Source organism: Lasioglossum baleicum, chromosome 4, assembly GCF_051020765.1.
Source record: "Lasioglossum baleicum chromosome 4, iyLasBale1, whole genome shotgun sequence".
Lineage (NCBI taxonomy): Eukaryota > Metazoa > Arthropoda > Insecta > Hymenoptera > Halictidae > Lasioglossum > Lasioglossum baleicum.
The window spans coordinates 14,017,970-14,042,885 of NC_134932.1; the positions used below are offsets into that span (position 1 = coordinate 14,017,970).

The window sequence follows — 24,916 nt, forward strand, 5'->3', positions numbered from 1 at the left end:
GCGACCTTACCAGTCAAAAATGCTCAACTTTAAGCGACGATAGTTCCTCAACTATTGATCCTAGAGGATCGAAACTTCGATCTGCATCCGCGCCGGGTACAAATCTACAGGATCACATACCAAATACATCATAATTCGTAGAAGAAAGGTACTAATTTTAAATCCGGTAAAGTAAAGTTTACTCTCTGGATTACTAGAAAAATATCACACAACTGCTGAAAGCTCGCCTTCTAAAGGAAAAAAGCTTCATCCCACACCGCTTCGTTTCAGATCAAGATGTTTTCCTAAGAAGATACTCCCAACAATAAAGAAAATTCACTCACAAAACGTTGTGTAGTGTGTGAAAAAAATAATTTACGTAGAGAGACAAATTATTTTTGCAGAAATTGTGATGTTGCGTTATGTGCGTATCATACACAGGAGTAAATAAACTTATTTTTAAATACAAAAGAGAGTCTGATAAAGTTGTATTTGTTTTTACTTACTCTAGTGAAAATCTTGCGAAATACTACGTCCGTGTAGTCGTGCGAATGGCATTATTTCGCGAGACATCTCGTCCGTGGCGTTAAACGAACAACATTGAATCGCGAGATATCTCGTCCGTGGTAGCCAAGGTGTTAATTATTCAGGATGTAAGGACCCTTTTGTCGGAATTGATTACACTAATTTCTGTAAAACATGAACATAATTTTAACCCTCTATGTTAACCACGTGTGGTTGAATTAAACCCGGAGGATTCGACCCTCCGTCTGCAACCTAGGTCGTTTTCGTTCCAGTATTTATATTTTGCTCCGATCATTTAATAATTTAGCTTAGACAGCCCGTACACCGGTTACTTTCGAGCTCGATAGGTCTAGTGTTAAATAAGTTCTGTCGCAAGTAGTTTCTGGTTCGTCCATAGTCTCCCAATCTTTTCTGGCTCACAGCACCCTTTAAAAAATCCCTTTGTAAAGCAGTCTTTTGTAAAGGGCTAAACTGTCTTGATGCGTATAATTTTTTAAGCACGTTGTAAAGTTCGATTGGAACGCCCCTTTAAGGTGTCTCTTCGGCTGCTCGCAGCGAAGAGCTGTGATTTAGATGAACTTAGGTCAGCGTGAAAGCTCGTGTCCGATTTCGTATTGAAATACCAGGAATTTCTGAAGAACTGAGCCCGCGAAATAAATTCTGAAAAACTCGTCAGAGCCAGTACACTGCGCAGACACCGTTTCCGAAGCGCTGCACAGCTTTCAGAATCCAGATTTGCTTTCAGGTTCCGATAAAAGTAAAAGCGATTCGAGTCGCGTCGATCTGCGGCCGGCATTAGGAAGACCTATCGAAAGCTAAATTCTTTGAAATATGTCCGCGGTGGGGACAAACATGTTTACAAATGCTAGATTTCGGATTTTCGCGTAGCCGGGGACGCAAGAGCTGCATTTTCGAGGAACGTGTGCGGTCGGGAGCTATGGTCTAACCCGTCGGTCGCTGGCAGCAAAGGAATCGCGTTAAAACACCGATAAATCCACGGGGGTGGGTGGGACGCAGGGGTTGAAGAAGGAATAGGTAGAGGTTGTTGGAAGTGGTGGAGAAGTTGGAGGATCAGGACGAGGCGGAGACAAGGGGGTGGCAGAGTGAGACCGAGAGACTGAGCGACACAGAGAGAGAGAGAGAGAAAGGGGAGTGCGCGATCGATGGTTCCGCGGAAACTGTGGCGCGTTTAGGAAGCGTTCACACTCGCGCCTGCCTGCCTGCCTCCTCCTGGAGGAGTTTCCGAGCGGTGCCGAGCAGAACGAGCAGAGCGAGCGAGGGCAGTAGTCGGTGTATTCGGAACACTTGTAGCAGATAAACTGCAGACAAGAGTTGACAAGAGAGACAAGAGGGTTACGCTAGACTCTCCCCGAAAAGCTTTGAGCCTCCCCTAATGCCTCTCTCGGGGACCGAGCACCGACGCGACGCGACGCGACGCTTTAACTTTTCAGGTATCCATTGTGCGGCACTCGCGAAATTTCTTCTTGGCCGTGGCTGCCTAGGCAGAGGTTCCTCGAAACGAAATTATCCGGGCTAATGGCGAAATTAACCCGTGCTCCCCACCCTTTTGGCTCCGCGTTCCCTCTTAATTCGCCGCTTTCGCCTCGAGGCTCCGTGTTCGACGGTCTTCGACTCTCGCCCGGAAGAAGGAACGCCCGAAAAAAACACCGTGAAAAATATAAGCGAGACAGGAAGAAAGAAAGATTGAAAGAAGAAAAACGCTGTATTCGTTCGAGCTCACCCGAGACTTCCTTTTTTCGAGGAGCACGCGTTACTTTACGTGTTTCGAGCTGGCTGACCTATTTCTTGAGCCACCCTCCACGCTCGCATCTTTCTTTGCGCTTCTTCTCGTGTCGTCTTCCCTGTCCCTTGCTCTACGCTCTTTCTGTCTTCCCCGGCTTCTTTGCTCTTTTCTCTCTGTATCAACGGGGCAAGGATCTCTACACACTGTCGTCCGACGTTACTCGAGCGAATTTTGGTTACCGTCGAGCAGGTCGGTTCTCCAGCTAAGCGAGTCCTCCTTGAGACGAGTTCCGCGTGGATAGCCTCGCTCGTTATCTCCCCGATTTCCTTCCGCACCCTCTTCGTGCACGAATCTGCTCACGCAAAGTCCTTTTTTCGACCATTCGCGGTCCGGTGTAGAGCTGTGCTTGTGGTGGCAACGTACAAATATAGAAAAGATATGTCAAAAAAATAACGGGAATATAATCGTTTTCTAGAAAAAAATTCGACGGTTCACACCTCGTAGAAATTCCAACTGTAAAATTGAAATTTATATAATTTTCACTAAACGTGAGTACACCGAGGAGACTTGAAAATCAATTTTTCAAAAACGTCTAGATACTGAGCTCAGATTCATGCCTATTTATTCGATCATTCCAAATATTTTTGTTGTACGATATTTACGCAGCTTCGATGAGTAAATCCTATCAGCGAAATTCTGCGTCGATGGAGAAATTATCGACGAAACAATCGTCGGTAAAATGATTATCATCGAATTAAGGTTGACCCGCGCCGCAAAAGGGTTGATTCCGCTCTCCCTCGCGGCAAATCAAAACTCCTCGTGGAAGCAAGGAAAGTCCCCGAACGGGCTACGGAGAGAACCGACCAATAAAGAGCAGTTATGCGACTGTTATCCTCGAGCAACAGCTCCGGGGGAATTAACGCGAAGAACACAGAAGATAAGAGAGGCACCTAATAGCGCGTTCTCTGGGGAGAAAAAAAAAAGTTTATTTACCCTCCCGGATAAAATGTGTACAAAAGCGACTTGGATTACACGAGACATCGAGGAGGAGCAGCAGCGGAAGAAGGAGGTGAAAGAGGTAGGAGGGTGGGCCACGAGAGTATGCGCGAGCACGACAAGATGAACGACGTGTTTTCACGATGGCCCGACAACGACTCGTAATTGCATAAAGCGACACAAGGGCGCAATAAAATTGCTCCTCCCTCGACAGGCTCGGCCCCGTTCGCCCCCTTTTCAACCCCCTCACGGTTCTCGTCGTCCTCGACCGTTCGTCAGGATTTTTGACTGGATTAACCTGTATCCCTCGTGGAGATTCCTCCCCCACCAACCCCAACATTGTTAATTGCGTTTCGTAGACACACGCCGGACGGGCTAACCGTCCGCTCCGAGCACCTTTTTAACCCTCTCCGCGAGCGCGCGATCTCACCGCGTTAAATTGCAAGCAATTTACCTCGACGGCTACACACCGTGCACAACCCTCCACACGTTTTTCTCTCTCGGATTGTTTTGGCGCAGACCCTCGCCGTAATCGGGACAACCCGATTCCAAAAACTCGTTCACGAACCGGAACGATCGAACAAATCTTTATACACTGCTGTGCAAAAGAAAAAAGCACTCGGCCATATTTAATAGAAAAGCGTAAAAAATCAAATAAGAACACAGTGAATGTTGAAAAAGGATTCCGCTGCTTAATTGAATGATTCTGAGAATACGTGTTATTGCGGACTATCTAATACTTTAAATGCACTAACTCAATCATTTTACTATACAATTTCTACATAAAGATATTGTTTGTCATTATATCTTATAATTATACTGAGCGCTTCTGTCTGCTGCTCTTTACTTCTCCGCACTCAAAATTTGTGCCTTTCTCCTATAAATTGTTATGTATTTGGTATGTAATTTAGTACATTTGTATCCGGGGCGGCTGTAGATAGAAATTTCGATGCTGTAGGATCAATGGTTTAGGAGTTATCTGCAGTGTTTTTGACATGGCGCCGTCCTTAATTGTCTAAAACACTGCAAATTGCTCAACTTTAGGCAAGCATAACTCCTGAACTATTGATCCTACAGGATCGAAACTTTGATCTGCAGCCGATCCGGGTACAAATCTACTGGATTACATACCAAATACATCATAATTTATAGGAGAAAGACACAAATTTTGAGTCCGGTAAAGTAAAGTTTATCCCTTCTTTCTTTTGCACAGTAGTGTATGTATGTAATTTTATTAACCCGTTGCCGTAACATTTTCTCTACAGTTACAATGATTAAAACGTATTTATCCCCGAAAATATTGCAGAAGGAAGAAGAAAAATTACATTTTTTGTATGGCTACATTTATTTTAATGCTTGAATATTGATTACAAACGAATCAAATTTTATTTCATCCGAAAAGATACACAAAACATTCATATTTGTGGCACTTTGTTAAAATCTTCATGACGAGTCTGAGTCGTTCAAATACGGCAAGGGGTTAACAGAATTACATTTACAAAACGAAATTACAAAAAGACTGTATACAGGGTGAACCACGAATCGTGACCAGTAGAGATTACTCTGTTATAATTATTAGCAGTCCGATCGAAAATGTTTTTATCACATATGTATAGCAGCGGTTCAAAAGAGCTTTCACGTGATTATAGGAAATTTTTTGTGAAAGAAAATAAAAACAACAATTTTTGCAACTTTATTTGCAATTTTTTTCTTTATTATGACACTTACCGAATTCGCCTTGAAATCCTGTAACAGATAGGCGTAAAAAAATTATAGGAGCATTTGCAAAAAATTGAAGGAGTCCTTGAAAAATCATTGAAAAAGAGAGTTGACAAAAAATTTGCTATAATAAAAACATTTTCGATCGGACTTCTAATAACAGAGTAATCTCTGTTATTAGATAGATATATGTATGCATGTTGCAGAAAAAAAATGTACAGTAAATATATAAAATATTGCTCGTAAAACAACTGTACACATACAGCCACTCAAGATATAGATAATTTTAAACACAGTAATTTTAAACGATCCTTTCATCGCGATATGGGAGTCCACTGTACATTAAAAGATTCAGGGAATAATGATTGAGGGATTGTATCTCTGAAATATTAATTACACCAATTTATAATGTTGTGAATCGATGTGGTAAACGTGAAAATTTACGCGACAATAACAATCGCCCTAAGGCATTCAACTCTGACCGCTTGAAATTATTTCCATAATCCGCCGTATCTGCTTTTACCGGATACACCGGCGTAAACGTACCGTGTACGTTGCGAAATTGTTTCCTAATTTTAATTAAACATATCGTGTTATTAATAATTCTCTGTGCAGCTGAAATGGAGAAATCAAGTCAGGATATTCGTCGTTTAATGCGACCAATGCTACAAACAAGATATACAATAACGTTGCTGATTGAAGGTATACGCGTAGTATCTCTAGAAAGGAGTCTCCAGTTCTCTTGCGTCAAAGAGTATTTGGTAAGAGGAAATAAATTACATATTAAATTAATAAGCGGATGCAAAGGAACTTGCCGGCAACTCGATGAACACTTCAATCAAGCATAGATCGACAACTTCGATGCGCTAAATATTGCAAACATGAAAGCGTTCGGATATTCCCAGGAGGTACACCACGAGTGTTCAGAAGCGTAGCCAAGGGAGGAGTAAAAGAACAGAGAAGAGGAAAAAGGAAAACGTTGCGAGTGGTGTGATAGATTGAATCCCCGTTTGAAAACGAAACCTCGATTGACCAGCGTGTCTAAAGCGTATCGTAAATTTTGAAAGGAAGAGAGACGGCGAAATACGCGAGCGTAGAGAAAGAGAGTGGAAGAGAAAATTAATGGTTTCTCCGCGGAGCTACGAAACATGTACACACACAGACACATATCTAGACAACCACGCATACGTATCTCTCTCTCTCTCTCTCTCCCTCTCTCTCGGAGCGACTTTGCCTGGCTCGGCGGCGAAATGAAAGAGGAGCAGAGAGTTTCGTAGATACCGAGATCGAGGAGGCTCTTCTGAAACGTCGATCGAGTTTCTATGAAATCGGAAGGGGCTTCAATGGGTATTATTACCGCATAAGGGGAGCGCGGCCCGTAACGACGGTAATTCCGCCGGTCGATAAGCGATTGCGGCGACCTTAAAAGAACCGAGATAAGCAACACGTGAAAAATCTTTTTCGGTTGTTCACGTGGCGCGCGCGAGCAAGCCGGCCCCGAGCTCTTATCGAGACACCAGCCCGAAAGAAGCCTCCGCGAAAAGTTTCAGCCCTTATCGCAATCCGGTTTCGGGACGAGCCGTCGGGAAATGAGGCTCTCTCTCAACGTCTCGCCAGAAAATTCGACTTCCCCACGACTTTGACGACTTTGACGAAATCAAACTTCGATCTTCCTCTCGGTTCTCCTGATGCGAAACCGATCGCCAGACGACCTGGACCATCGTAAAAATATTGACGACTTTGCACATATCGAAATTACGCGAGCCAGGATTGCACGAAAAGTTGCGAGACTCCGAACGTTCTGGCTTATGACACTCTGGACTACCGGAAAAGAAAAGAAGGCTCCACGGGGACCATAAACTACTCTCTGCACGGTCGTCGGCTTAAATAGAAGCTTGGAGACTTCCTTAACATTCCTCGGTGAAAGAATATCACAGCTTGAAACTCCCAGTCATATTTTCTCGTATTGTTTTTTATTCCTGTGCGCCAGTTGCGAAGATTCAACTACAATCTGCTGTGACGACTCTGATGATATCAAACTTTTCTTTTCTTTCGACGAACGGTTTTTTGAAGCAGCCTGGACGAACATTTACCACTTCGCAACCATTATCTCGCGACGTAATAGCGTTCGTGCGATGGCCACAGACGAGTTATCTCGCGGGGCAATGTCGCTTGCGCTATGGCACGGACGAGTTAACTTGCGGCCATCGTACAAACTCGTCCTTGGTAGCGAAGTAATTAAAGTATCAGCGATTTTGGACAGGGCTGAATAAATCATGAGATAAAGTTTAAGAATTTTTTGTTAACCGCGAATTTTTGATCGAACGTGTCGATTGATGCTGGACCAATCGGCCGGTCCGCAGACCGTGTTATTATCGTAAACATGCCCGAGTCGAGTCGTAAATGCAATCTTCGCGCCGAAAGTAGCGTCGTACTCGACGATCATAGCGCGTTCCTTGGGATCATTCACGAGGCTCGTAATCCCTGGGCGAGAAGAAAATATTGGGTGCTTCGGTAAGAGATCGTCACTTTTAACGCCGCTAGTGCCAATCGAACAACCCTGACTTTCGATTTTATCGCATGAATTACAGAAATACGTTTACCGTGATTTCATTCGACTTTTATCGGGTTCACAGTCTGCCGAATAAATAACTCCGAGAGCAGCTTTACGTCGCCCGTGTGCCAGCTCCACCGTTAAATATTTATTTAACGGCGAAAGGACCAGGCGATATAGATTTTAATCGAAATATCGGATGGTGGTTCGGTGTTTGTCAACCGACACGAAACAAACCACGAGGACGTTCTAGTCGGGCGCTTTGTGCCCGAATATTGTCCGACATTCTTGCCAAGTTTTTCGCGTGTCGTAATGTCCACTCTCCGTAAGGAGAAACGCAATCTCGAAAAAGCCTTTCGCGTCGCTCCTTTGTTCGCGCCTTAACCCCCGAGTTATCTATTATTTCTGGACTGCGGATCTTTATGCAAAAATATAAATTCTCTGCGTCACTAACAATCGAAGGCGAATTAAAATGTTCCTCCTCTCTTTAATGATTTTAAAAGGTTCAAAATGGCGCGTCGAGGCTACCAAGTTCTTGTAATGTTCGTCCTGTGTAAATTGTGCGGACCTTAAAATAAAAAAAGTATATAAAAAAAAGTTTTAAAAACCACGCTTATATTAAATAAATGCACCAAGGAGAAAATAATTTTTTTAGACATTAGTGACTATAAATAAAAGCTAGACGCACAGTTCTTTTTTAAAATTTGTTTTTTAATATTGCATTGCCATCCAGTTCTGAGCTATGTTTAAAGTTTTAAGTCTCTAGCTCATCGTGAAGTGGTTTAAAATTCGATTACAAGATTTGACGCATACAACAACAATTCGTCAAGCTAATATCTGTAGCTGCAAGGAAAGACGCCGCCTGTCACAGTTTCAAAAAATTTGAGTTTATGCATTCATTGAGCTTCGTAGTATAGGATTAACGTATTTATCGAAAACATAATACAATTTAAGCGATGTCCTATGTCGAAGTGATCAAAACTTTAAACGGCTACATCTCGAAAGTGAAAGTGTGTGACATGCGGCGTTCTTCCTGACAACCACAGATATAAACGTGGTAAAAATGATTAGCACCAATTGCATGATGGTGAAACCGGATGAATATTTGTCTCTTTCTTTAACAATTTTATTGAGAAAACATCCTGCTGCGTGCACGCGATGATTACAATTCGCAAGAACGTATTTCTTGATGGATTCTGTGGTTATAATTTTTACTATGGAGTAAAGTTTTAACACAAAGTTAATTTCACCCTTTTGCAAATCGATTTCACGGATACTTTGTACACCCACTGTATATGCATCGGACAGAAAAAATAAAGGAGAGGAACGATTGAAAATTTGAGTTTGTCAAACGGGAAGAGGACGTGACGCCGGAAACCGGATCCTCGACCTGTTCAAACATCCTCGTACAACCGACTGCTCTCGTCGGCGATTCGTCGTGAAAGAAAATAATTTCAATTGTTTATTTTCAATTTCCACGACGTTCTACCCTCGGGCTGTCTAAACGTGCCAGCGCCATTGTCGAGGACGGCCGCTCCCGCTTTGTTAAAAGAATCAACTTGAACCCAATTCTACTCCAATTTCAATTGTCCCGCGCCCTTCAGCCCCGTTCAAAGAGTAATATATTAATTTCCCATGCTCCCCGTTCCAATTTCTCTTCTTATTACCGCCCCCGAATTTTACAGGAATTAATTCCTAGAAAATTCTGTCGTATTTTAAAGAGAACATTTGAATCAATTTATAAAAATGTTTAATATTATTCATTGATATAATTTCCATTATTTCTGACAACTTGTTGCCGTCTTTCAGATAACCTGTCAATTAAAATACGACAGAACTTTCCCTGCAACCTAATATTTATTTTTCGCTATTGATCACAGACGAATAAAAGTGCGTTTCATATTTAAAAACAGACGAATAGAGTCTTTTCGACTCGTTATTGTACAGCAAGGGGTTGAGAGAGTGTTGATAATTCATATTTTCATCTTCGTCCATGCAGAATTGTGTTCGAAAGCAACGCGAGCGGGAGCAAAAAAAATCCGGTAACGAGAATGGCAATCGAGAATGCCCTAGTCAAAGAGGATGAGCTATTTGTCGCGAAAAAAAGAGGAGAAAGAGAGAAAGAATAGAAGGGGCAACCGAACAGCAATCGTTTCCCATTATAAATTGCCTGAACGCGCTTCGACGCTGTTGTTCTATGCGCTGACGGACAACGGGCCTGGTTCACGGATCGTGGAATTCGGAAATATCGATGGAACTTTTAATTATTTGTTATCGGTGTCGAGAGCGAACCCCCGTTCGATTGTGTGCGCTGGGGGTGGATATCGCGTGACTGCAAACAAGTTGTATCGTTCTCGTTTTTGCCTGTAATTAGAAACGAACCGAGGGAAAGAGATAAACAATCGAAACGGATCTATTTTTCCACGGCCAACTGCCCGCGATAATTAGACTGCGGATACGATTATGCATTTATCTCGGTTTACGAGTTTGTCGGGAACGAGAGAAAGCTACACGCATCCACGAAAAGTTCAGGGCATTTTATTTTAGCCACGGAGAGAACTTGCGTCGATCTCATTTTTCTTGAATACTTTATCAAGACGGGATTCTCTTTCGATATTCCCCGTTGTTCTTAAAACATTCCACAAACAAGGAAATTCTAGCATCTCTTCCCGATGCATAAATTATTGCTACACGAAGTTCGGTAGAATGTAATATAATTTTTACCGAGATATTCCGGATGCACAGAAGCCCCTTTAAAAATACAACTGTATGTAATGCAGATGTTACTTATTCCTGATGTACAAGAGCCATTTCCAAAATTAAACATTTTTTCCGACCTAGAATAATTCCATCCTATATGATTCTTTTTATTTAATTTAATGGATATGAAATTGATATAATAGGGTAATTTCTCGGGAGAGATACACCACATTTTGTTTTCTGCTTATAAAAATTTTATTAAAAAACATTGAATGTGTAGACAGGCATAGTTGAATTCTTTATTTAAATCTCTTTAATAAAATATAACGTTACATGAGTAAAACTTTTATATCAATATATTAATATACTGTTTAAAAATATATAAAAAAAAAGCTTTTTGAAAACCACGCTTATATTAACATGCACTAAAAAGGAGAAAATAACTTTTTTAGACATTAGTGACTATAAATAAAAGCGTGGAGCGCTATACTATATTGACGTAATCTTCGTGGACGCTCCACGCTTTTATTTATAGTTACTAATTATTACAAAAATTATTTTCTCCTTTATAGTGCATTTTAATATAAGCGTGGTTATTAAAAAGTTTTTCTATATATTTTTTTATTTTCTACTTTTTAGTCTTTTTTAAATGGAACGCAAGATATAGTAATTCATACTAGTATGAAATAGTAAGATATAGAAAAGCAAGAGATGGAAATACGCGAGATAGAATGAGGGGATGACTCTGAGAGACGACGTCGCTTAATGGAGTCCAAAATGAAACTGAATGAACGGACAACCACACTGAGCTCCTTCGCTGCGAAGTGGGTCAGTGAAGTGGGGATGAGTCGGAGTGGGAACGCGTAGTGGAGTAGGGAGCGCTGGCGCGCGGAGTGGGGATCGCTGAACGCGATGATGTACTACCGAGCGTCGCGCGGCGAGGTTTGACGGTTAATATTAAAGAGAGGCGCACCTATACAAAACCAAGAACCAGTACAAAAAATTTTGTCATAACACGATGAAAAATCGTTTAAGGAGAAGCCATTGTCTCTATTAAAGACGATACTGATAGTTAAAACTATACAATAAGATCGTAATAACTTTTGTACTTACCACTTACAAAAATATTTCGTCAGGAGTTCGGAGCACTAAGAAGTTTTTATACTTCTGTTACACGGAAATGATGTGATACATGTGTTCTTCGAAACGAGGTTATTTGCATAGGCTAATACGATGCAAATGACACGCAAAGAACAGTTAAAAATCGTCCAGTAGTGCCACAATAAAAACTGGTGCATCTCTCCCATTGGTGCATCTCTCCCGAAATTACCCTACAATACTCATACAATACTTGAATGTGTAGTAATTTATTAGATATCAACATATAATATTTAATAATGTAAACAATATCGAATAATGGTACAGCAATTTTTTGTGGCGATTCCGAGTCACCCCTCGACTGTTAAGGGTTAAAATGAAATTATATTAGAAAAAGAGGAAATCGTATGAACATCTGTAGCCTGGTTGTAATAAATTGCAACTGTCTGCCAAATTCCCCTCCCGATTAAATCAGCCGCGATTATTAACGACCGTCTCTTTCAATCGTGAGCATTAATAAATCAAGAACGAGAAGAAGATCGAATGAACTATTGTAATCGATTAAGGTCGAACTCAGGTGGCAATATTCCCCCGGCTTGGACGGGCAGGTGTGCCCAAGAATGATCGCGGCAATCTCCTATTGGATCGTGGCTCGATCGCGGACGAAAGTAAGAAACATCGAGTGCGAATGAAACAAAAGAAAGGGGGAAGAAAAGTTTCGGCAATCCCAGGGAATCACTGGTAATAGCTCCGCGTCAATTAGCTAGGAAGTGGAGGGGGAACGAGTCCATTAAACGAAGATTACTGTACTCCCATTGACCAAGTGGAAAGAGAAAAGGACGAGAGTGAGAGAGAGGGTAAATTCAAAAGAGACGATCAATCCGTTCGAATGAACCGATCCAAGCAGGAAACAAAGGAAGTGGGGGATCGATGAACAAGGAAACGATTACAGTTTACAGAGGAAAGGTAAGTGGCACGCGCAGCAGTGACCCGCGCATCCGATTTCACGGGGAGTTTCGACTTCCGGGTACCGTAAATCGTGTCTTGGCGGACGCATCCGGTGCATCGCACTGCATCGCGACGCATCGCGACGCATCGCGGTGCACGCCGCTCGAAATGAGGAATCGGAACGGGAATTTTCTAGATACAGATTCCGGTTACGAAAAAGATGAATAAATTCCTGATTCTTCAAAGATTAATTGTTTGCGCCATTTTAAACGGCTCATTCGATATTGTTTACCTTTCGAAGTCGGAATTTTTAAGTCTCGTACACGAAGATTGCGAGTGTCGTGCTCTAGTCTGAGACCAGTTGGCTGCGAAACGGCTGCGCTCTGTTCGCCGTCGACGCCCGCGGAATAGTTAAGCAGCCTGTTAGCGCAATACGGAAATATATGCGGCGGAAAGCTGCAGGGTTGCGAGCGTTCCGCCGAGAAACGGGTAACGCGGGTCTCTCGGGTCCACTGCGACACGCGGCCTCAAAGAAAAAACTTTAATTATCGCGTTTAAACGTCGGACGTCTGGTTGGAACGGGACGCGACCGACTAACTAACTCTCCCACCCGCGTTTCTCGGTTACCCCGGCTAATATCGGACTGGCAACGGGCTACGACGGGCCACGACGTCGACTTTCATCCCTCTAAGACCCGAACCAGGCTTTCCGGGAATCATGAGAACGCTCTAGACTTTTGACCGAACCGCGGACATTTCTCTAAACGTTACTCGACCCTCCACTTCACACCTATTCGTTTCTACTATCCGTACTCTGATTTTTAAAGTCGTGTCCTGGTCGCAGAAATTTGTGAATATACACTGCCGTTATTGTTTTATTTTGATTAGATGTAGCTATTATACGATGACTTTTTAATTCACAAAATTAAATATACAGTGAGCCACGGAAGTATTCGAACGGCCTTTAAAACAGAATAACTTTTTTATAATTGTATCAAACGACCTCATTTTTTATATCCAGTTAGAAGCATTGGTTTATGAAATGATATGCAGAAAAGATTTTCCAAAAATTATAATTTACAAAGTTACATGCAAAAATAAAAAAAGGTAATTTTTAAAACTTTTTCATTTGGGCCCCCTTAATGAAAATTTAAAATATATATGTTTTGTAGATCTATGTTAGTTATACACATACTGAAAATTTCATCGAAATTGGTGAAAATCGTAGTTTTACACGACTTTTGATCAGTATCTGCTTAAAATCCACATATTCTTACATCTTTCGATGCGTGTCGTTCTTTCTCGTGTCAACCGATTACGATGAAATTTTCAGTATGTGTATAACTACCATAAATCTACAAAACATATATTTTAAATTTTCATTAAGGGCCCAAATAAAAAAATTATAAGAAATGCCTTATCTATTTTTGCATGTAACCTTGTAAATTATAATTTTTGGAAAATCTTTTTTGCATATCATTTCGTAAACCAATGCTTCTAATTGATTATACAAACTCGGATCGTTTGGTACAATTAAAAAAAGTTATTCCGTTTGGAAGGGCGTTCCATATGTATACATATAACTGTTTGAAGTTTGAATAAATGTTGGAAAAAAGAGATTGAGAAATTGTGGGACCATTATGGACAGCTCTAGAGAAGCAAAATCGATATTTATCATTTATATGATATTATTATTATTATTATTATTTATTATGCACGGACCGAGGTCCATTTACAATAGAATAAAGACTTACAATAGAATAAAGACTTAACATAAATTACTAAGAAAGGACATGCATAAAAGAAAAAAAAAACTATTGGTATAAAGGTACTGATATTATGAGTTAATCCTGCGTAATTTTTTTTTTAAAGTTTGTAACGACCCATTAAAATAGTCAATACTATTATATAGATATTGATATTTATCGAAATCGATATTTTAGTCAGACTCGATTAACATGTTCTCTACATTAGAAAAAATGAGGAAGTATATACCACACATTTTTATTTGATAATATAGATCCTTTGCAGTGCGCACGCTTTCAATGCTTACCAAGACCATAATATTGACAGGAAAATGTAGAAGCGCTTAGGAATTGTAAATCCACGAGCGTGAAACTCGATTAAAGCTATCGAACTCTGTGGGTGGCCACATCCTGAACAATCAGAGCCAAAGACAGTGCCAAGCACCGAGCTGGTCGCAAGAAAAAACGAAGACGACTAGACCATAGGATCGATTTTCAAGGCGGCGCACGCGGCTGAGATTTATGGAAAATTTATCGGGTTGGAATTTCATTAAAAACACGTCGCGCCTCGTCTCGCCATCCACGAAGCGAGCTAAGAGTCGTGCAGGAAGAAAAAATATATACGTATATATATATAAAACCAATAATTTCGCGTCGTCCCGCAGAAACGGCGGAGCATTAAAGAACTTGATGGGCCAAAGAAGTTAATTGCGCGTGACACAAATTGTGTCTGCGAGGGAAAAAGGGATTAAAAGGCTTCCGCTAAATAGGTTGTCGCCGGGGAGAACGAGAGGTGAAACGAGGAAGGACGAGAGGTGAAACGAGGAAGGACGAGAAGGAATAGAAAGGGAAGACCGAGAGAATCAACGAAAAAAAAGGAAAAACGAAAGAGGAATTGCTCCGCGGAACGGATAAAGGAACTGGGTTAGATTAGGTCGCCAGCGAACAAGGCCAACAACGCCAGACACAACGTTTAGACGATGACGACGGCGCGAAACGGCCAGACCTTTGATTGCGCGTGTGCAATCCTGTTACCTGATTCACATCGATCAAATTTCCCTTATCAACTTGAATCAAGCATCTCGCGTGATCCGACCGGGATATCCAAACGCGACGGTACACTTTATTCCGAGCTTATATACGCTGTCCGATGAACTACGTGGCTGCGGGAAGGGTTGCTTTAGCTTCTAGCTCTTTTTCAAGTGAAAACTTCTTTAGTGAACGAGTCTGATCCGTCACGCTCCGAGGTGAAACTCTATCCTTTCGGGTGTGCTCTTCAATCGATCTTTTTTAGAAAATCAATTAATGAAAATCGCGAATTACACGATTTTCTTGGCGTCAGAGTACAAACGAAATTTTTAGCCAACCGATAGAAAACATTGGGAAATGTTTATAGCTTTCCCGGATATAGCAGTACGTCCTATATAATAAAAATAGAACGGTGCTCTCCGTTTCCTGCTTCGAACTACTGACTCGATTATCGACTGCGAGGCACGCTCGTCGACGCACAGCAGGTTTGGTCTTACATATTTTGCAAATTACAATTATCAGGGGAAGAACGTATCAATGTTTGCTTTATATATATGTACGACAAATAATTAACGCTATTAACTCCTTGCCGTAACATCTACGTGCACGGTACTGCACCAGCCAAGTTTTCGCACTACCTCGTTTTACACGAAACAACTTAGCCGTTTTTTGAGGCTTATAACTCGGCCCTGAAGGCAGATGGAGAGATGTAATTTCGTACACTTGTTAAATGCTATCATGTCTCAATATTTACAAAACATTAATTTTCCAACATTAGTAGGTTCCGAGATATAGGACCTCAAAAGTCGCTAAATTTAGCTGACTGACTGACAGATCATCAAATCCTTTTCGGTACTTCCCATTGACCTACAAGCTTGAAATTTGGTACATTGGTCCACCATAACAAACACTTAAAGGAATAATTATCAAAGTTTAAAATTTTACACCTTAAAGGGGTTGTATTGAAAAAAAAATACATTACGAAATAGGTACGTAGGATAGAACGTAGCAACATAACATACATAAGTATACGTTTTATTAGCTTCGAAGTAGCAACAAATACTGATGGAAAAAACAATCGCTCTAACGTAAACAAAAGAAACTGCACCGAGCATCGTCTATAGCGGCGGGGGGCAAACGGATCCGAGCGTCGTCGGCAGAGTGTTAATCTTCGACACATTGAATTTGGATTTTGTCTTGCAGATTAGAAAAGGATTTCTTTTTTCTTTGATCCTACTTCATAATTGATGAAATTTCAACAAAAATTATTGAAATCCCAACATAAACATCCTGTAAACAGGAGCCAAGTTCCTATGGCCGCAAAAAGTTGTGAGATCAAACAAAATACGGCCAAGTTCGTTAGCTTAGAAATACCTCTTGCAATACTGAAAAAAAACGTTTGTAAAAATTAGTTTGAAAGAACGCTATTTAATTTTTACAGAGTTACATGGAGGGCTAAATTATTCAAACTTGGCCGTTACTTTTTAAACCAATGGCCATAAAAAGTGTTAGGTAGCGGCCAAGTTTGAATAATTTAGCCGTCCATGTAACTCTTTAAAAATTAAATAGCGTTCTTTTAAACTAATTTTTACAAACGCCTTTTTCAGTATTGCAAGAGGTATTTCCTAGTTAACGGAACTTGGCCGTGTTTTGTTTGATCTTACAAGTTTTTACGGCCATATGAACTTGGCTCCTGTTTACAGGATGTTTTTGTTGGGATTTGCTTTACAGTTACGGTGATTGAAACGTCTTTATCCTGAAAAATGTCGTAGAAGAGAATCAAATTTTATTTCATCGAGAAAGAAATGCGTATCATTCATATTTGTTAGACTTTTTTACAATCTTCGTCGCGAGTCTGACTCGTTAAAACACGGGAAGGGGTTAGTTACGTTCTTCTAATAATGTTCTTCGAAATATCAATGCAGCAATTCCCTGAATGGAAAGGAACAGTTAAGAAATGGTTAATCGCGAAGATCGGGGGGTTGAGAAGCTACTAAACATTCGGTTAATTCATTTGAAGGTTGTGAAATCGACGATGCGAAGACGAGGTGTAAGGGGCGAGGATTCGGTTCTGACCGAGACGGTGGAACAGCGTCGATGCTATATCCTCCGAGCTCGGCCTGCCGGCCATTACCGCCAATTAACCTTCTTAAACAAGTAATAACACCGCTCGATAAATCCTGGCCCCGTAATCGAATGAAAACGACGCGCCATTACCTCGCCGGCTACGACTGTAAATAACCGAGAACTCTCGCGATACAGGTGATGCCTGGTACAGGGGCGAGACTCATTGTCAGTAGTAATTCCGGCCATAAATCCGACAACGGCGTTTCACCAATCATCGCGAGCGTCGCCTAGGGAATCGAGGATTACGGTTGGCGGCACGTGACCGGCCAACCAATCAGACACTATGCGTAATTTACTAGCCTCCGCGAACCAACTAATCAAGGAACTTATGCTCGCGACGTCGCACAGCGTAGGAAAAGATCCAACACCTCAGATGCAGCTAATTATGTCAACTTATACGGTGTCGTTATAAAGCGGAGGTCCGTCTTCAACTTTATGGTATTTGTGGAAAAAATATTTGAATTACATGTAATTTTTTCAATTGTTGATATAAAGAAATGGTTAAGAAAATTTAACTTCCGGGTGCTGTGATGGGCCGCATGCCCAATCTATGTGTAGAAAATCATACGTCATCCGATATCGCTCATAACTACTTCATAGATTTTATAAAAAACGGGACCATTAAAATAATTTTACATATAATTACAATTTTGTTACTATCGAGTTTTTAAAAATAACAGAAGAAGACGAAGAAACATATGTAATATGATATAGCAACATAAAAATATGTACATATACAATATTTAATTGAACATATTTAACATTGAAAAGAATTCGTGAAGGATCACATTCTTTCAATGAAATGAATATAATATATTTATTGTTGGAGTGACATATAAGAGTCACACATACTTCATGCGTTTGTTTGTGTATGATCTGATACGTGCGCAGCAGAAGCGGGCCGCTTCCCCGCGACTGTTCGATTATGTTTTATTTCATGTGATCCTATTCTTTTTCTTTTACCTTCTTCTGATGGCTCACTCGCCTTTTGTCCGTGCAGTGTGCAACATCACGACTCTTACATTAAACTACACAATTTACGTATGTCCTTTTTATTTTGGAGTAACCCCAGTCCCCAACATTTATAAATATTAGGTTGGCAACTAAATTCGCGACCTTTTGTTTCGAAATTCTTTTATTGTATCATTATAACCTCATTCAGTGACAATTCCTTTTGAACTGTATGTAATTGGAAAGCTCTGAATCTTGCAATTAATTTGATATAAAAAACTCATGCTTAAAAAATATATGTAAATGACTGTTTCAGAAAATGTGGAGGTCACGAACTTTTAGTTGCCAACCTAATATATGAAGAATAAATTATTTCGAGAATCTCGAAGTTTTCGCGTACCCGTCCCGATCCCGAAAAAATTTCGTATTCCCGACCTGATATTTCTGGTTCTCGCACAGCCATGGTTCTAGCGCACGGCCGCTAATTAAGGAATTTATGCTCGGCCGAGGGACACACCCAGTTCCCTTTACCGAACAATATTTCGTGGCCACGAGATTTCAGGGTTCTCGCACAAAGCAATCAACGGGATCGATCCCCGCGAAAGCCTAAACGTTCGCCCGAGATTCGAGTAATTACGAAATTCCTCGGATAGAATGAGCCCTGATTCGACGGACACGGTCTGTCCGGAGAGATTGTTGCGAGACCGTTCAAAATCCGCGGGTTTCAACCGCTTCGACCACCACGTGACTTCGAGGGGACGGCTGTGCCATTTACTTCTACTTGAAAGAAAGAAAGAATTTTGCACACCATGCATAGTAATAGTTTAAGACGTTCTTCAAATTGAAGAACCGTGATGGAGAGATGGGCGTGTACACTATTCGTTAAAAGTGTTTGTACCTTGTAATCGATATCTGCAATTAGACTGCGGATTTTATACTAAAATTATGAAATACAGAACTTCTGGCTCCAGTCGCTTATTGATGCATATTCTTTTGCATTAAAATCCCCAGTCTACAATTAAAACTTACTCCCCTCTGTTCCATAATAATAGTAGCAAGTGAATATATAATATAAACGGGAATTATTGGCGGATGTAGCTGTAAGTTATGTTGTAGCTAGGGTTGCCATAAATGTTTTATCCAAATATAGAAGAAGTAGTGAAAACTGCAATTATGTGTATATCAGATAGGCTCAAAATATAGGTGTTCAAGTGAAAGAGGTACACAGCACAGTTTAAACATTTTATTCAAACAAAGATTTTTGAAAATTGTATGCTATTCAAATATGATATAGGAGATCAAGTTCAAATATAGAAGACTCATATCAAATATAGAAGATCTGGCAACCCTAGTTGTAGCGCAAAATTGCGAAGCCTTCAATCAAAATCAATGTTTCATGACATCTGTCATTTGTTTTGACACATTTTTCAAATTTTAGTTTAACCTAATTATTACGAGTTATAAATATTTTTCTAATTTCATCCGCTGATCGAAATCAATTGTTTCATTTCAGTTGAATATCAACAAATTGTAAAAGTAAGATGAAAAGAAAACCAGTTATGCTGGAAGCAATGAAGAGCGATCCAATAATTTTAAGCTCACGCCTATAGGGAAAGCAAAGCTTCGCAGCCAAGGGATCCTACCTACAAGCTTAAAATGCAGTAACGAAATTATTGAAAAATCCAGAAACTATCTGGACACTCAAAATAAATTAATTTATTGTTTCACGTAATCTAGATTTTTGATAATAAATGTTGTGTTCTATATTAATTTTTTTTGCTACTATTATTATGGGACAAATTAAATTCATCAACTGCTAATATTATTATGGGACAGAGTGTGTATTGAATATTTAAGCATTTTTCAAAAATGCATGAAGCTCCGCAGTCCAGTCATAATTCCATGAAATACTTAACAAAACTAACTGCAATGTAAGATCAGTACAATGAAAAAAAAAAAGAAATGGGATGAAAAAGGAATGCGCGAGTAAAATAGAAAAAATCGTGTCGACAGAGGGGCGGGGGGGGGGAGAGGGAGGAATGCATAAATACATGTTACGAGTTCCGTAGAACAGTTTCGAGTGAATTTCAGGGATTCGAGGAATGCAGAGACGCGGCCTGTGAGAACGAGAGAAGCTGCGAGAGGGTTTCATCGTGTAGCGTGGGTGTGAATGCTTATAAGGATAAGATTGCATGCACTAGAGTTAATAGTAGTCATTAGCAGTGAGTCGTAAGTCGCTAGACTAAAGGAGGAACGAGCGAGAAGTCGTTTCGCGTGTGTTGTCGGCGTTGTATCGTTTTATTGTTACGCTGTAATCAGATACAGCTCGGTTATGATACGCGTTCCGATTCGACCGATTATTCCCTCATCAATTATTCGATTAACAGCTACGCTGTTCAACCTGTCCTCGGTATTACTCATGTAATTGCTATCATTATGCGTTCACGAAAGGCGCACTTTTAGAAAAACTTGGAAGATATTTTACATTTTCCATCAAGATCCGCAAGTTCGATTGTAAAGAGTGCACAGTAGTATTGTTCAAGAGAGATTAAAAATAAGCGAGAAAAAGAAATACATAAATAAGCAATGGCCTATTTTCGAAGAAACTTCACTGTATAAAATCGAAGGGGAATTTTGCAGATGCCTATCGAGCAGACAAAAATCTACCGGAAACTCGAGCTCGCTAAAAGTTAGAAGGTCTCCTCTCTCTTTTAAACCGGATTCCGGAGCGGGAGAGCGAAGCGGGGAAGAAACTAAACGGGGTTGGAAAGTAATTCGAACCACGTAAAATAATCCTTTTAAGTCGTCCGCGCGTAGCACGCTTAACAACGGCGTGCTTAATACGCGACAATGGCCGTTGCCTGACGCGTATGTAAACCAACCACTCGGCCGCGCGAGACCGTCGTTAATTAGTAGACTGCGGATGTTTATGCCCTTCTAACGTTTGCTAATACTTCGATAAAAAGGTTAACGAACGTTTCGCGGCCCGCGTGCCGCACCTCCGTTCGATTAATCGTTCTTGGAGAATTCTTCGAGAATTCTTGGAGAATCAAAAGTGTTTTTTACTTCATCGCCGTCTTTTAAGAGAACGGTTGAATCGAGACCTATAGTTCTTTTGAGACTTTCGTTCGTCGCGATCAGTACTCTACGATGGAATATTTAAATAGAAAGAAAAAGAACACATTTGAATCAATTTATATAAATATACAGGATGTCTCAGCTGAAGGAGGCCACCTAAATATCTCCTTTATTCTTAATGGCACAAAAAAAATATTTATGGCACAATTTAAATGGTCTCGAAGGAGGTATGTCATAGAAGAACAATTTCTTTTGTCCGGTTATTTTTTTTTATTTCCATCTTATAGCGGCTGAAAAAATACATTTGAATATGTATGCTAAAGTCATTAACAAGATGGAATTAAAAAAAAAAGTGTTCCCGATAAAAAAATAATGATGATCATGAAAAAATTATGAAAAAATAATCAGACAAAAATAATTGTTCTTCTGTGATATTTTTTTGTGCTATTATTGTATTATATAATCTCCATTTGTATTTGTAACAACTTGTTGCCATCTTTCAGATAACCTGTCAATTCCTGTTACCCATGACAAGCAACATGTTTTTACAAGCAAAATTACCTGTTTATTTAAAATACGACAGAACTCCAACCTAATAAAAAGCAATTTTGACGTTGGGACTCAATGTTAAGTGTAATATTAGTGGTCGCGACCTATAATTTTGAAACACCCTGTGCATTGTCGTACATTTCCCTCTAATTAGAAGGATGGGATAGAAAATTTTCCTCAGGAAGAACGACCAACGAAACACCGGGCGCGAGAAAACCTCGAGAGGGAATTCCATTTATCCGAGAAACCGCGAGACCCCTGATCAATTCGAGCTTATGCTACTGCGCCGCGTGGTTTCCGGCAAATCCCCCTTTCACCCTGGAATATCTCCTTTTATGCTACGCGAGACGCGTATGAGACACCGCGGAACGGTGAACAGCAGATCGAACGAGTCAAAGAAAATTTCGCCGGAAAAATTCTTCTGTCTCGCCTGCGAAAATCATCCGAATTTCAATTCCATCGTGTGAAAGTAGAATGATTATCTTGCGAACGAACATGTCTCCCTGAGATCGCCGATTATATTCAAAGAAAACATATTAAGTCGGCAAGGTACTGTTCGTTGTCACGAAAAATGCAGAAAAGGAACCGCGTAATCGCTTAAAAGGAAAATCGACACTCGTTATTTGTTTCGTCGAGTACGCTCGCCAATTAGCGACCTAATTAATGATGTCGTTAATTAAGTTCAAGTATCGATGTCGCGCGGAGCAGAGCGGAACGGACGAGAACAGATATCGCGTGCTCAAATTTTCCTAGCAGAAAATCCGCGAGATCGTGGCCATGTACTCTTACATGTGTAAGCTACATTTTGGCAAGTCTTCTGGTTGTATAGAATCTTTTTCTGGAACTTCGAAAGTGAAGAAATGGGAGGGTGAGTGCGGATGATTAATTGTTTCGAAGTGTAGCCGATTTAACTTTCGTTAACAACAACCTCGGCGATCGAGTTACGAGAGAATGTTTATACGGAGTTATTTGCTTAATGTCGCATTCCGAAAACCAGCCGGGGAAGTTTCGTTTCCTTGGGGAGGGACGTTTGTAAGGGTGGTTCCTCGGTCTGATAAAATAATAACAGAGCAGGGTCGAGTTCCAGGGGTTGGAACTTTCGTGAGGAAACGTTTTATTCATGATGAGTAGAGTCCGGGTCTTTAAGCAAAATATTAATTGTCTTACTTCTTCCCTTAATGAGTTTAATAAAGGAGAAATCGTATATTGACATCTTTAATTTTTTTAATTTTCCAACAATTTTGAATTCCATCTACTCAATTCTGCTAGATATGCATACAGATCCGCAGTCTAATGAGTAGACCTTGGACCTTCATGCAAAATAAAAATTGTCTTACTTCTTCCCTTAATCATTTTAATAGAGATGATATTATATGTTGACGGCTTCAGTCTTTTAAAATTTTCCAACAATTTTGAATTCCATCTACTCAATTCTGCTAGAAATGCATAAAGATCCGCAGTCTAATGATGAGTAGACTGCAGACCTTTATGCAAAATCAAAATTGCCTAACTTCTTCCCTTAATGAGTTTAATAAAGAGGAAACCTTACGTTGACATCTTCAATTTTTAAAATTTTCCAACAATTTCGAAATTCAGCTACTCAATTTTTCTATAAATGCATAAAAATTGTCTTACCTCTTCCTTTAATGATTTTAATAGACGAGAAATTATATGTTGACGTTTTCAATTTTTTTAATTTTTCAACACAATTAAAGTTTCATATGCTCAATTCTGCTATAAATGCCTAAAGATCCGCAGTCTAATGTAAACCTTTATACGGACCTAATGCGGACCTTTATGCAAAATAAAAATTGTCTGCACCAATTGCAAGAAATGAAAACTGAATTGAATGTTACTTCCTCCCTTAATGATTTTAATAGGGGAGATATTTATTGACGCCTTCAATTTTAGAAATTTTTCAACAATTTGGAGTTTCATTTACTGAATTTTGCTATAAACACGAAGATCCGCAGTATGAGCAAGGTATAAATAAGAGCGGTATGGTACGGTGATATTGTAAATGTGCAATGCTGAGGCAGTGCGGTAGCGAGCACACGGGTTTCTCGCGAAACTTTCGAACATCCGTTCTTTTCGCGGTGTAAACACGAGGGCGTTCCGAAGATGCCGTAACTGGGTTAACCCCGACAGAAATCGGGACGCTGCGCGTCCCGCTACGGCGCTACTGGGTCGTGCAAGGGATCCGGTTCGTTCCACCCCTATTTATTCATTTCATCCTTTGACTGCGATGCGCCCCGACACAGAACGTGCCAATCGAGTGGTGCAGTGGACGCGACAGCCCTCGCGATCTACAGCGCAATATCAAAAATTCGAAATAAGTAGTTCGTTCATTCGAATTGCCCGCGAAAGGCGTCGATTACAATATTTCTTTCTCTCCGATTATTCGAACTGCCCGCCAATGTACTGTCGAAATTATCACGGGCACAATAATAATTATGACACAAAAATGTTAAACAACATTAAAAGATTTCAACCTTTTATTACATATCAAGAAAGAAAATCAATTTCTATTTCATTCAAGTTTCTTGCAATCCAGGTAGAAAATTTTTATCTTGCATAGAGACCCGCCGCGTTGTATAATAAATAGAAAAGCGCGTTGCAAATGTTATATCGCCGTATACTTTCACGTTTTACGTACCAACCTGCACCGGTTACATAAAAAAATCGCCATAAAGTAGTTGTGGACAATTAGACATGTTCGGACTACAAAAATTGCGATTCGTACCGAATTCAATTCAATTTGATCATTTACTAATATCGAGTTTCTCGTGGCACGGTTTCAATGTAACGCGGCACGAATTAATCGCGTTATGGGAGGGTGGCCCGGGGCAGGTTCGAAGACATCAGGGTTTCGAGGGAAGAAACGGATGGGCGGTACGAAGATCGGTAACTAGGTTAATCTTGATAGGTATGGAATTCCCCACGGGATTCCTAAATCAGCGGCGCGGTGCTACTCGAACCGAGAGAGAGAGAGAGGGAGAGAGAGAGAGAGAGAGAGAGAGCCGAGAGAACCGATAGATCGATAATCTCGCGGCGGTCCTATTCCTCGAGGATCGAGAAACGAGTCGAACCGCGACCGCGGGTGGCTAAGACGGTGGCTACGGCCGACGGATCGACCTCTCGCGACCGACATCGATGATCACGCGGCTTTTCGCAG

At 40.6% G+C, this 24,916-nt stretch overlaps 1 protein-coding gene across 2 annotated transcripts in view; it reads right to left on the minus strand.

Annotated features, from left to right (window-relative positions):
- The window catches only part of Nachra3 (nicotinic acetylcholine receptor alpha3 subunit), a 181,040-nt gene that overhangs the window by 155,413 nt on the left and 711 nt on the right, over nt 1-24,916 (minus strand). The window lies entirely within an intron of this gene.